This window comes from Passer domesticus, chromosome 4, assembly GCF_036417665.1.
Source record: "Passer domesticus isolate bPasDom1 chromosome 4, bPasDom1.hap1, whole genome shotgun sequence".
Classification (NCBI taxonomy): Eukaryota; Metazoa; Chordata; class Aves; order Passeriformes; family Passeridae; genus Passer; species Passer domesticus.
Genome location: NC_087477.1, coordinates 1,001,098 through 1,011,087, shown reverse-complemented (window position 1 = coordinate 1,011,087; position 9,990 = coordinate 1,001,098). Strand labels below are relative to the sequence as shown.

The following is a 9,990-nucleotide window of genomic DNA, read 5'->3' as shown; positions in this document are numbered from 1 at the left end:
CCTTCTAGCTTAAACTATAATGTACTAACATTTAGTGATTGGAGAATACTAACATGAATATGGTAATTGTATTAGTTATGATAGGCTATAGATAAAAGTTAAGGTATAGATTGGTTCTACTGTATTAAGATGCTCAGGAGAGAAAAGTATATAATGCATTTGTAACCTAAACTAAGGGGCTCCAGGCCTGCCTGCAGCTGCAGCTGACAGCTGTAGGCTCAGGCTCTGTCGCCCACGACCCTGGAACACCTTGCATGCAATAAACTGCGTTTTGGAAGAGCCGCCTGGAGTCCCGCATCTCTCATTTAGGCTCTTACACCTCCCCAAAGCACAGCTTGGAAGGTTCAGCCTGGAGCTGAGGAGAAAGCAAAGTCCCTGCCAGGGTGGAATTGTGGTGCTCGAGGTGTGGCAGCGTGAGGCTGGGCCATGGCCGGCTCTGTGTACCAGGAGCCGGCAGCGCTGGGTGCAGGGAGCCCAGGGAGGGCACAGAAACGCTGGCTGAGAAATGCTGGGGCACAGCGAGAGGGGCGAGTGCAGCCGGCCAGGGCACAGGAGCAGCACGCACAGGGGGCACAGCCTGCAGGACAGATGGCCAAGGGCTGGGCAGGGCTGGCAGGGCCACAGGCACCCAGGCCTTTGTGCCCTGGGCTCGGGCAGCGCCTCTGGAGGCCCCACAGCAGGAACTTTCCTGGCAGGGGCTGCACTTTGGCTCTCCCTCGGCCTCCCTGGCCAGGCTGGCAGGGGCTGCAGGTTTATGGCATTTGTCCTTGCTGCCCCTGACATCCCCCTGCCCCACAGAGAGCCCCGAGCCACCCGTGAGGGACAGGCCCTGCTGGCCCAGGCTGGGCTCAGGGCTTGGCCTTTCTGCTTCCCCCAGCCAGCCCAGGCCTTGCTCAGCATTGCAGTTCCCTGCCCAGAGCCCTGGGCTCCCTGCACTCCTGGCCTCAAGGATCTGCTCTCACCAGTCCCTGGGAGCCTTTGGCACTCCCTGCCCTCAGTGGGGCCCAGCCATGCTCCACGGCACTTGGAGTTTTGCTGCTGACTCCTTGAGCAGCTTCTTCATCCTTCTCTCAGTACCTGAGGCTCCTGGACCCAGCCCCAAATCCACCGTGGGGCTGATTAAAATACAGAAAGCCCTGGGGGGCTCTTTCTCTTCCTTCAATTTTCCTCCAAGTCTCCAGGGCTTGTGAAGCTGCTTGGAGTCAGCCTGGAGTTCTGTTAACGAGGGAGATTTCAAAGTGCACCGACGGCATGATGTTTGGTTTTAATCACGTGTGTGGTTTTTTATTTTTCAGTTCAGAAAAGAGGTGAAAGAACGATTCCCCAGGTGATCTTGATGCTGAATGTCTCCCTAGGAGATCTGGGCATGGAGAGGAACAAGCCCCTTGCAGGCTGACCCATTTTGGACAACCTGCTCCTCACCCCAGCCTCACCATGTCTGACATGGCCCACCTGGGACTGACATCCCAAAACATAAAAAAGTATGCATTTTAAAAATAAATAAGATTGATTAATTTATAAAATTATAATTATAGTTTTTTTAATTTATATTAGTATTACTGTATATTTCTATTACCTTTGATATTTATGTGAAAAATTGAATACATTTTTAGCAGTCAAAAAATTATTTGTCATTGGTTTTAAATAAAACAATTCCTTTCATTAAATCATTGACCACTACTGGCCATTTATTTCTCCTTCTTAATGCTAATTAGTGCTATTTTTAGATCTTTTGACATATTTTTTTATTATTTTCATGGACAGGGTAAAAGGGGCCACTTTGGGGTCCCTGGAGACATTTCTGGGGCACATTTGGGGCAGTTTTGGGTCTGGGCAGTATGATAAACAAGTCCACTGAATTTAAGGATCAAATAATTATCTTTATTATTTTGCAAGCAAGAATAAGCAAGGACAGCTCTGGGCGGCCCGGAGTCTCCGCTCCACTTTGGCTCACAAAATCCTATCCCCTGAGTCCACCCTTTATTGCCTTCTTCTCCGGGTTTAGGGATGACGTGATCTGTCTTCTGCACTTGCTCGTTCAGTTGCTCGGGGGTCTTTTTCTGCCTTCTGGTGGTCGTGGGATGAAGGCTTAGTCCCCCTTAGTCTTCCTCTTTGTGAATGCTGAGTGAACTTATGCCTTATAAGGCATATCTATACAGAACACTATACACTTTCTGCAAGCTAAGCAATTCTTACTAGTACTATACACTTTCTGCAAGCTCAGAAATTCTAGCGAGTTTAAGGATTGCTATTACAGCTGCTTCTCATTACTTTCCTTTCACAAGGCATAACTTTACAATGGAATTCCCAAAGCACTATAGTAAACCAGCAACCATATGTATCTGCACGAGAAGTTTTTTGGCTATTTAACTATTGTTTTATATTGTATAGTTATTTAGCTATTGATTTAATTAATGAACAAACGTATTACTACTTATTACAAATCCCCCATTTCTTTTTTTACCAATTTTGTTCATTAAATCTTTCTAGTTCTTTCTTAGCAAGCATTAAATGAGCTGCCTCATCAGTTAAGCTATGTGCACTAATTATAGGTACTAACTTCCTTAGTTTCTTCATCATATTCCAATTCATAATGAATGGAACTGCTGACAAAATAAAACCAAGCACAGTCAATATCAACAGAACAACAATGGGATGGCATATACTGTTTAGGACCCCTGCGGCATTAGGAGACCAACCGAAAAGGGTATCCCACTGGATGTCACTCTGGAAATGCCAGTGGCTCTGGAAATGCCAGCTGAGAGCTCTGGCAGTGACTGACACTGCACTGAGAGGGGCCACAGTCCTGCAAGGGGCTTTCATCAGGAGCAAAGAGCAGCCTGGAGGGTGGGCAATGCTGGATCTGTACCACTGCGTGCTCATCCTTCACCTGAATGTGGAGCTGCCCCCAAAGTTGCCATGGATCACTTTTTCTTTTTCTCCTCTTGGGTATATTTTGGAGCAGCTGTTCTATGTGGCTTTTAATGGTGATCCTGTGGCAAGCAGCCATTTGCCTGCTGTGCTATCCTCACAACTAATACTAACTCCTCATTCCCTGTAGTTTTATTTGGGGTTTTTGATCTATTTGTTGGACTGGTTTGCGTGGGTTTGTTTGTTTGTATGGGTTTTTGTCTGATTTGGTTTGAGGATTTTGTTTGCTTTTTTATAAATGACTGGTGAAGTTTTCCAAACTCAAGAAAATGTAAAGCAGGCTCGACTTTGCAGAAATTACTTTGGGCTGGGTTTAGCTGCATCCCCCAGGCTCAGGATCACTAGTATATTTTCAGGTTTTGCTCTGCATATCAGCCTGCCCACTCTCCGCTTGGTGTTTCACAAATGGAGAAGACAATGGACATTGTGCCAAGCTTCCTTTCAAACAGAAAAACCTGGGTCAGCATGACAGAAAAGAAGAAACAAAAAATCACCAGTTAGAAGAGAACCAGTGTCCCACCATCTTCCTCTCCACTGTTCTTAATTTTGTACATTTAGAGGCAAACGTGGGTCTAAAGCTTGCATCTCTCAGTTCCTGATGCTATTTGCTACCCTGCAGCCTTGACTGGCCCTGATGTGACTGACTGCTGGGCAAGTGGGGCTGGGGATGCTCAGCCTGGAGAGAGGAGGCAGTGGGAGACCTCACTGTGGCTCTGCAGGACTGGAAGGGTCCCGCAGGAAAGAAGGGGACAGAGTGTTCAGCAGGGCCTGTGCTGACAGGACAAGGGGGGATGGCTTTCAACTGCAGCAGGTTGATTGAAGCTGCATCTAGGGAAGCTGCTCTTTTCCACTGGGGGTGCTGGGGCACTGGCCCAGGCTGTGCACAGAGGCTGTGCATGCCCCATCCTTGGCAACAGGGCTCTGAGCAGCACGCTCTGGGGGAAGACTGCTCAGCTGGGAACAAGATGTTGTTCTTCAGGCTCCCTTGCAAGCCCAACCGTTCAGGGACTCCATCATTCCATGGTCTCCACTGTCCACTTCAGATGGAGCCTGGGAACTGTGATGTCACAGCCCACGCTCCAGCTGGAACGTCCAGCGCCCAGCAAAGAGCACAACACAACCCTTGGCTGCTGTGTTTGCACACTCTTCACCCTGCTCCTGCCCACTCTGCTTGTCACCTGCCCCCTGATAACCCCATCACTCCTGAAAGATCCTGAGTGCCTGGATTTTGTCATCCAGCCCTGCAGGATGCTCCCATTTGTCCTGAGGAAGGTATGGTGCCATTCCATGGAGGTGGACACTCCCCACCTGCCTGGGTGGGCTGGAGCTCTGTGGGCATGGAGTGGGACAGGGACCCCACTCTGAGGTTTTGCTACCTCTGCAGGCTGTCCCAGACAGAGAGGAGGAGATGGAGGTAGATGCAAAGATTGATATGGAGGAGGAGATGGAGGTGGATGTGGAGGTGGAAGAAGAGATGGAAGTGGATGTGGAAGAGTCCATTGAGGACATGGACATTGATTAAGAAGGTGAGGAAGAGGCCATGATCTTGGCATGAAGAGTAATGCCAGCAGCAGGACAGGCAGAGTGGGTCTCCTGCTGCCAGGCTGGGGCTGGGCTGGGTGCTCCCTGCTCAGGGACATTGTACCAGGGCACTGGATTCTGGTGGCCATCCACAGCCTGTCCTGTGCCTGCTTTGCTCCACACAAGCTCCATGCCAGACCCAGCCAGGCTCAGTTCTGCTAGCAGAGTCCTGCTGCTGGGCCAGCTGTGCCAGCCTAGGGGCACATGCAAGAGCCCTCTGTGCCTGACTGGAGTGACCGTGGCATTTGCTTTTCTTCCAGGTGCGATGGACATCATGGACAGAGATGTCACCCTTTTGTACATACCTTTTACATTTTGTTGTTGTCTTATATGTTTTAGGGCTTTTTGTCTTCTGTAAATATGTTGCATCTATTTTTGCTAGATAGGTTCTTATGTATATATGTTCTATCAATTGTTGTTGTTACAAATATTCTTACAATGTAAATGTGTTCTGTATTTTTGCTGCTGTTATTCTGTAATAAACAAATTTTATTTTTCACACCCCAGTTCTCCTTGCATTTGCTTCAGGCACAGGCAGCATTTTGCAAAGTTGTAGTTTCCACTTGCTCCAGGTTCCCAGGGCTGGAGGTCCCTGGCATAGCCACCCCAGGAGTGGGGGTCCCTGTGCACAGAGGGATCCCACTGACAGAGGTGAGCCTCTCTTGCAGTTTCTCTGGACACACTTGGGAGCTGTAGGGGCAAAGCCCAGTGTGCCCTGGCCCACGGATCCCATGTTGGAGCAGGGCTGAGCCTGTGTGCTCCTGCAGAGCCTCAGCCATGGCTCTTCCCTGGGCAGCCCCAGGGCTCAGGAGGGTGCACTGTGCTGTGGGCAAGCCCTGCTCCTGGGCACCCTGAGGGGCTGGAGCCAGCCTGGAGGGAGCCTCAGCCCTACATGGACCAAGATTTCCTTTGGAAAACCCCCTCTGTCCACAGACTCTGGTGAGCACAAGAATTGATCCTCCTAGTTCAAGGTGTGACCTTCATTGGCACAAATGTGTCCTTTGCACTTTCTAGCACAGCAAATGTCAGTGCTTGTAATCCCTGTTCTGCACACTCTGCTCAGGCAGCAAAACTCCTGAACCTGAGGGAACATCTTGAATTAGCACCAACCTGCAGAGAGCTACAGGGGGAGAACCTACCCCCAAGCACCCAGAGAAATACTTGACACTGATAGTCTGGGGCAGAGCTGACACTAAAGTATTTTAATGCCAAGAGAGAGGCAAAGAAGAGATGGAAAAGAATAAGACATCTTCTCAGTCAGTGGGAATGGCTTGAAAGGGGGGCAGGGTGGGGGTGGATTCATGGCCAGCTGATCCAGTTGACACCCCCTCTCTTCTGGCCATGGCCAGAGCTGGGTGGGATGGCCCTGGCAGGATGGTCTCCTAGGATTCCCACAGATCCAGGCTCTAACTGTGGCTCTGTTCCTCTCCCTTCCAGCCCTTCAAGCCCTGAGGAGAGATGACAGCCCTTCCCAGAAAAACATAGTTGTTAAACAGATATTCAGTTGGAGAGTTACAGAACTGGCTCAGAAGAACCAGTGTTTGTTGAAGACCTGCAAATGCCATGGAAGATGAGAGTGCCTTGAGACCAGAAGAGACCAGCTGGAGCTCCAGGCACTGCTGATGATTGGCACAGCTAAGCCTGTGGGAAACTTGCATGGCTTCAGCCCTCTCCCTGCTTATAGATAGCTCCCTCCCTCCAGCCCTCAGACTCTGCCCATCCCTTCTTTTTCCCTCCACTCTCCCTCCCTTTTCACGGCTCTTTCCCTCTAGTCCTCAGATCCTGCCCTTCCCCTTTTCCCCACCCAGCTCATTCCTTTGCTTCGCCTTCTATTAATAAACAGTTTGGCTTCTTCACTTTGCCTGCATCCCTGTGGAGCTGAAGCAGAACAAATCCGGGGCCCTGGGACACACAGGCCCCTGCTGCCATTCTCTGCCACACCGTGTTTTGTGCACAGACCCAGAGGAACGAGGGCAGGTCAGGCTGGCACGGTCCCTGTGCTGAAGGTGCAGTTCCACAACCCTGTGCAGGTACAGATCCTGCTGAGCACACGGAAGGCCAGCAGTGGCACAAGGAGTCTGTGTGTCAGGAGTGAAGTCGTGTCTAAGGCCCTGCCACATTTGATCCGCTGCTGTGCATGTCAGCAAGATAATGAAGAACAGACAGTGAAGGAAACCTTATGGTTGAACTGGTGGGAATGTGACCCTTGAGAGAAACAATGGATTGGTCAATTGATGCGAAGTTAACCTGTGAAAGAGGAACAGCACACAGTGGAGCTGTGGTTGGCATGGAGGTGGTATCAGAAGCCATTGCGGCCTCATCTGATGCACTGGCCAAGCGTGAGATGACGTCCTAAGTGGAAAAACTGCAGAGGAGGAGATGTCAGGCCTGGTTCTGGTGTGGAGGGATGAAAAGGACAAAATGCACGCCCTGTTGATGCAGGGGATGCCCTGAAAGTGGGTGGCCTGCCTGCCTCTCCCACTGCAGCACCATGCTGAGATCCCCTGAGAGGAGCCCAGTGCTCCTTGCTCCTCTCTGCTGACATGTGAGCCTTTGTCTGGTTTCGGGGTGGCCCTGGCTGTGTGAGGGGGGCTACGTGGGCACGAGACAGCCGGTCCTGTCCCTCTGGGTCCCAGCAGTGCCTGGCAGCTGTCCTGCATCCACGTCAGGATGCTGGCCAAGAGCGGTCCAGGAAGCTGAGGCACAGGTCAGGGCCCATGGTGTTCCCTCAGGATACAGCAGTCCCGAGGGGTCTCCCTAATTCAAAGAAATCTGCAGACAAATGCATTGTCCACCAAAAGCCCTTTTCTTGAGCTGACGGGAGGGCAGGGGTCTGCACCCACCAAAATGCTTCTCTGCCATGTATAAATTTCAGTGGGTTGATGTAGGAATTGTATCAAAAATACCATCCATCTTTACCCTGCTGAGGTGATTGCATAGGCAGCGGGTTAGAAATACATTCTGTCAGATTCCTGTACTTGAAGCTGATGTCCAGGCGCTGGCCAGAGCGGTCTCCATAACCTAAAGCAGCACTTCTTCCTCATGGCTTCCCTGCACAGGGCTCATTCCCTACTTGCCCTTCTTTCTTCTGCTAGAATGTGTGGAATGTGTCTAAAGCTTTTTTCAAGTCCCTCTCCTGTCAAGTTAGGCCCCCAGGTTTTTCTTATGCTAACTGGTGCTAAGTACTTCCCTGTGTCTGTGCTAAGTACTTGTTTGCTTATGTGAATTGCTTGTGCTTATGTCAAACAAAGGCCTTGTTTCATCCTCCCTTTCTCTTTATTCTGATGCAAATTCTTTTGCAAGATTCCCTCCACAGTCCACAGGACATATGTACTGTTATGCTGCTCTTTTAATTTTCTACCACATCCATAGCTTCATGATTGGTTTAGAGGAGGGTTTTTTTTTTTTTTTTTAATTAGAACTGTTTTGCTGAGGAAGCTAAAAATCTGAGGAGCTGTTGGTGATTCCAGATTTGTCCATCACAAGAAGACATCTGACTCATGATGTTCTCTGTCTTTCTCTATTTTGGTGATGATTTAGATAATTTCTTTGATAGCAATTTGAGTGTCCATAAGGCTCTGTGAGATGCATTTTTGACTTCTGCCACTAGCCATTCTATATTAGGCTGGTGCAGCATTTCTTTTAGAACATCAATGATCCTTCCAGTTTGGAATTTGGGTGCTTTGTGATACACATCGTACGCATTCGGCATAAGCTCAAGAGAAGTTATTGTGTGGTGCAGCTCAAATAACATCTACTTTTGGTTGTGAGTTACAAATAGAGACGTTATCATTAGCAGTTTCATTTAATGAATCTGTTGTAATAGTTGTGCAAGCAGATCTCACCCAGGCACATCCCCTTCCCACATAACATACCTGTGACTGTGCATGGGTTACTGGGCTCATTTCACAAATACAAGGGCTGCCCTCAGTGTGCAGACACTGATCCTCTCTGTCAAGCCCTACATTTTTGCACACAAAATTCAGTGCATCCCTTGGCACACATGCTTTGATACTAAGAGTTTGCCAGTTTCCAGTTTTCTTGTTGAAAATGGCCCACACATTATCCTGAATGGGTGTGACAGTTACATGAGTTCTTATAGCTCAAAGGGCCAAAATTGGAATTACACAGTATTTTGTTGCATTCTTAATAGTTAATGTAAAAGACTGCAGGGTTCTGTTCATTCTGTGTGAAACTGACCAATTGCCACCAAGTGTGGAAGTCTTTTTCAAATTCCTTTGTGGTTTCATTTTTAGGCATGATTTAGTTAATTCTCTTGGCAATTTCCCCAGCTCTCCTTTTTCTAAGTTTTCCTGAGATTACAGACCATAGCCACAGCTGAGCTTGTCTACATTGAAATGCTAAAGAAATGTTGCCCTGTAGTTTTTCCATAAAGCCAACAACTGCTGGAAACAATCCTGCTGTGTATTGTTGGCCAGGGTGGTTAATAGGTTAGCTGCCAGGCTGTAGGTCTGGGCAAGTGTTAGCAGGGCTGATCTGAGAGGAGTTTGTGTCTGTCCAATATAAAAACTCACAGTGCTTCATTTATTGGCTAAGACTTCTTGATCAATAGAATTTCATATTCCCAGTTCAGACCCAAACCGTCCCCTTAAGCCTTTTTTAGACCTATGATTTGGTGTCTGGGAATGTATCCATGACTCCCAGCCTTTTAGGCTTTGCTGTATGAACGGGTAGTATTGCTGTTTAATTTTGGATCTATTAGCCTGTATTTTTACCTCCAGGTTTTCAGAGAGAACTGTGGATTTAGAAGCAACGATTGTTCATTTACTTTTCTTACCACAGAGTGAAAGACTTTATTATTTCACATATGGGTCCCGTGCTATGCCATTGTTTGCTCATGTAAAGTTGTTTGTTTTAATTTTAAATGCCTATTGTGTGACCCATTCTGTTTTGCTCCTTGTCGAGTACCCAAGGCATGGTAACTGGTTTCTTCAGATACATTGCCTGCCTTTAGGCAAGCGTTTCAGAAACCTTCAGAAACCTTACACTGGCCCCTGGTAGTATTACAAAAAACACTTACTTTACTAAATTTCCCAGTACAAATGGCTGAGTATTCTGAGTACCTCAGCCCACAAGAGGATGTAGTTGTGCTGTCAGGATTCCATGCATATCTGGGTTGCCATCACACAGTCATGACATTGGGCATGATATACCCTAACAGGATGATTGTGCTCCAGGCTTCCCCTCCAACTTGATTGGTGACTATTTCTGATGGCCTGGAATATGCCAAGAATGAAATTCAATTCTCAGAAGCAGATGCTCTGTGAGACCTGTTCCATGTACTAAGCATACCAGCAGGACGATTTATTATTCTAGTGGCACAAGAGCTGCCTGCTGGAAACAATATTTGTTGGGTTGCATTCCTGGCAGGCTCAATTCCTGTATCTCTGTGTGATGATGGTCCTCCCACCCCACCTGTGCACTGCAGAAGAAGGGAACTATCTTGTGCTAGGTTAT

General features: G+C 48.3%; 2 long non-coding RNA genes across 3 annotated transcripts; both read left to right on the top strand.

Annotated features, from left to right (window-relative positions):
• The first annotated feature begins 654 nt into the window (after positions 1-654).
• On the top strand, positions 655-3,424 carry LOC135298347 (uncharacterized). The gene is made up of 2 exons (XR_010360336.1): positions 655-750; positions 1,296-3,424. It is a non-coding gene; the product is annotated as an uncharacterized LOC135298347 (long non-coding RNA).
• A 603-nt stretch (positions 3,425-4,027) lies between these two features.
• LOC135298338 (uncharacterized) lies at positions 4,028-6,369 on the top strand. Of its 2 annotated transcripts, none has more exons than XR_010360324.1 (4): positions 4,028-4,203; positions 4,316-4,457; positions 5,020-5,163; positions 5,950-6,369. It is a non-coding gene; the product is annotated as an uncharacterized LOC135298338 (long non-coding RNA). The 2 variants fall into 2 exon arrangements; XR_010360323.1 differs by having other exon boundaries at positions 4,773-5,163.
• Positions 6,370-9,990: the final 3,621 nt, after the last annotated feature.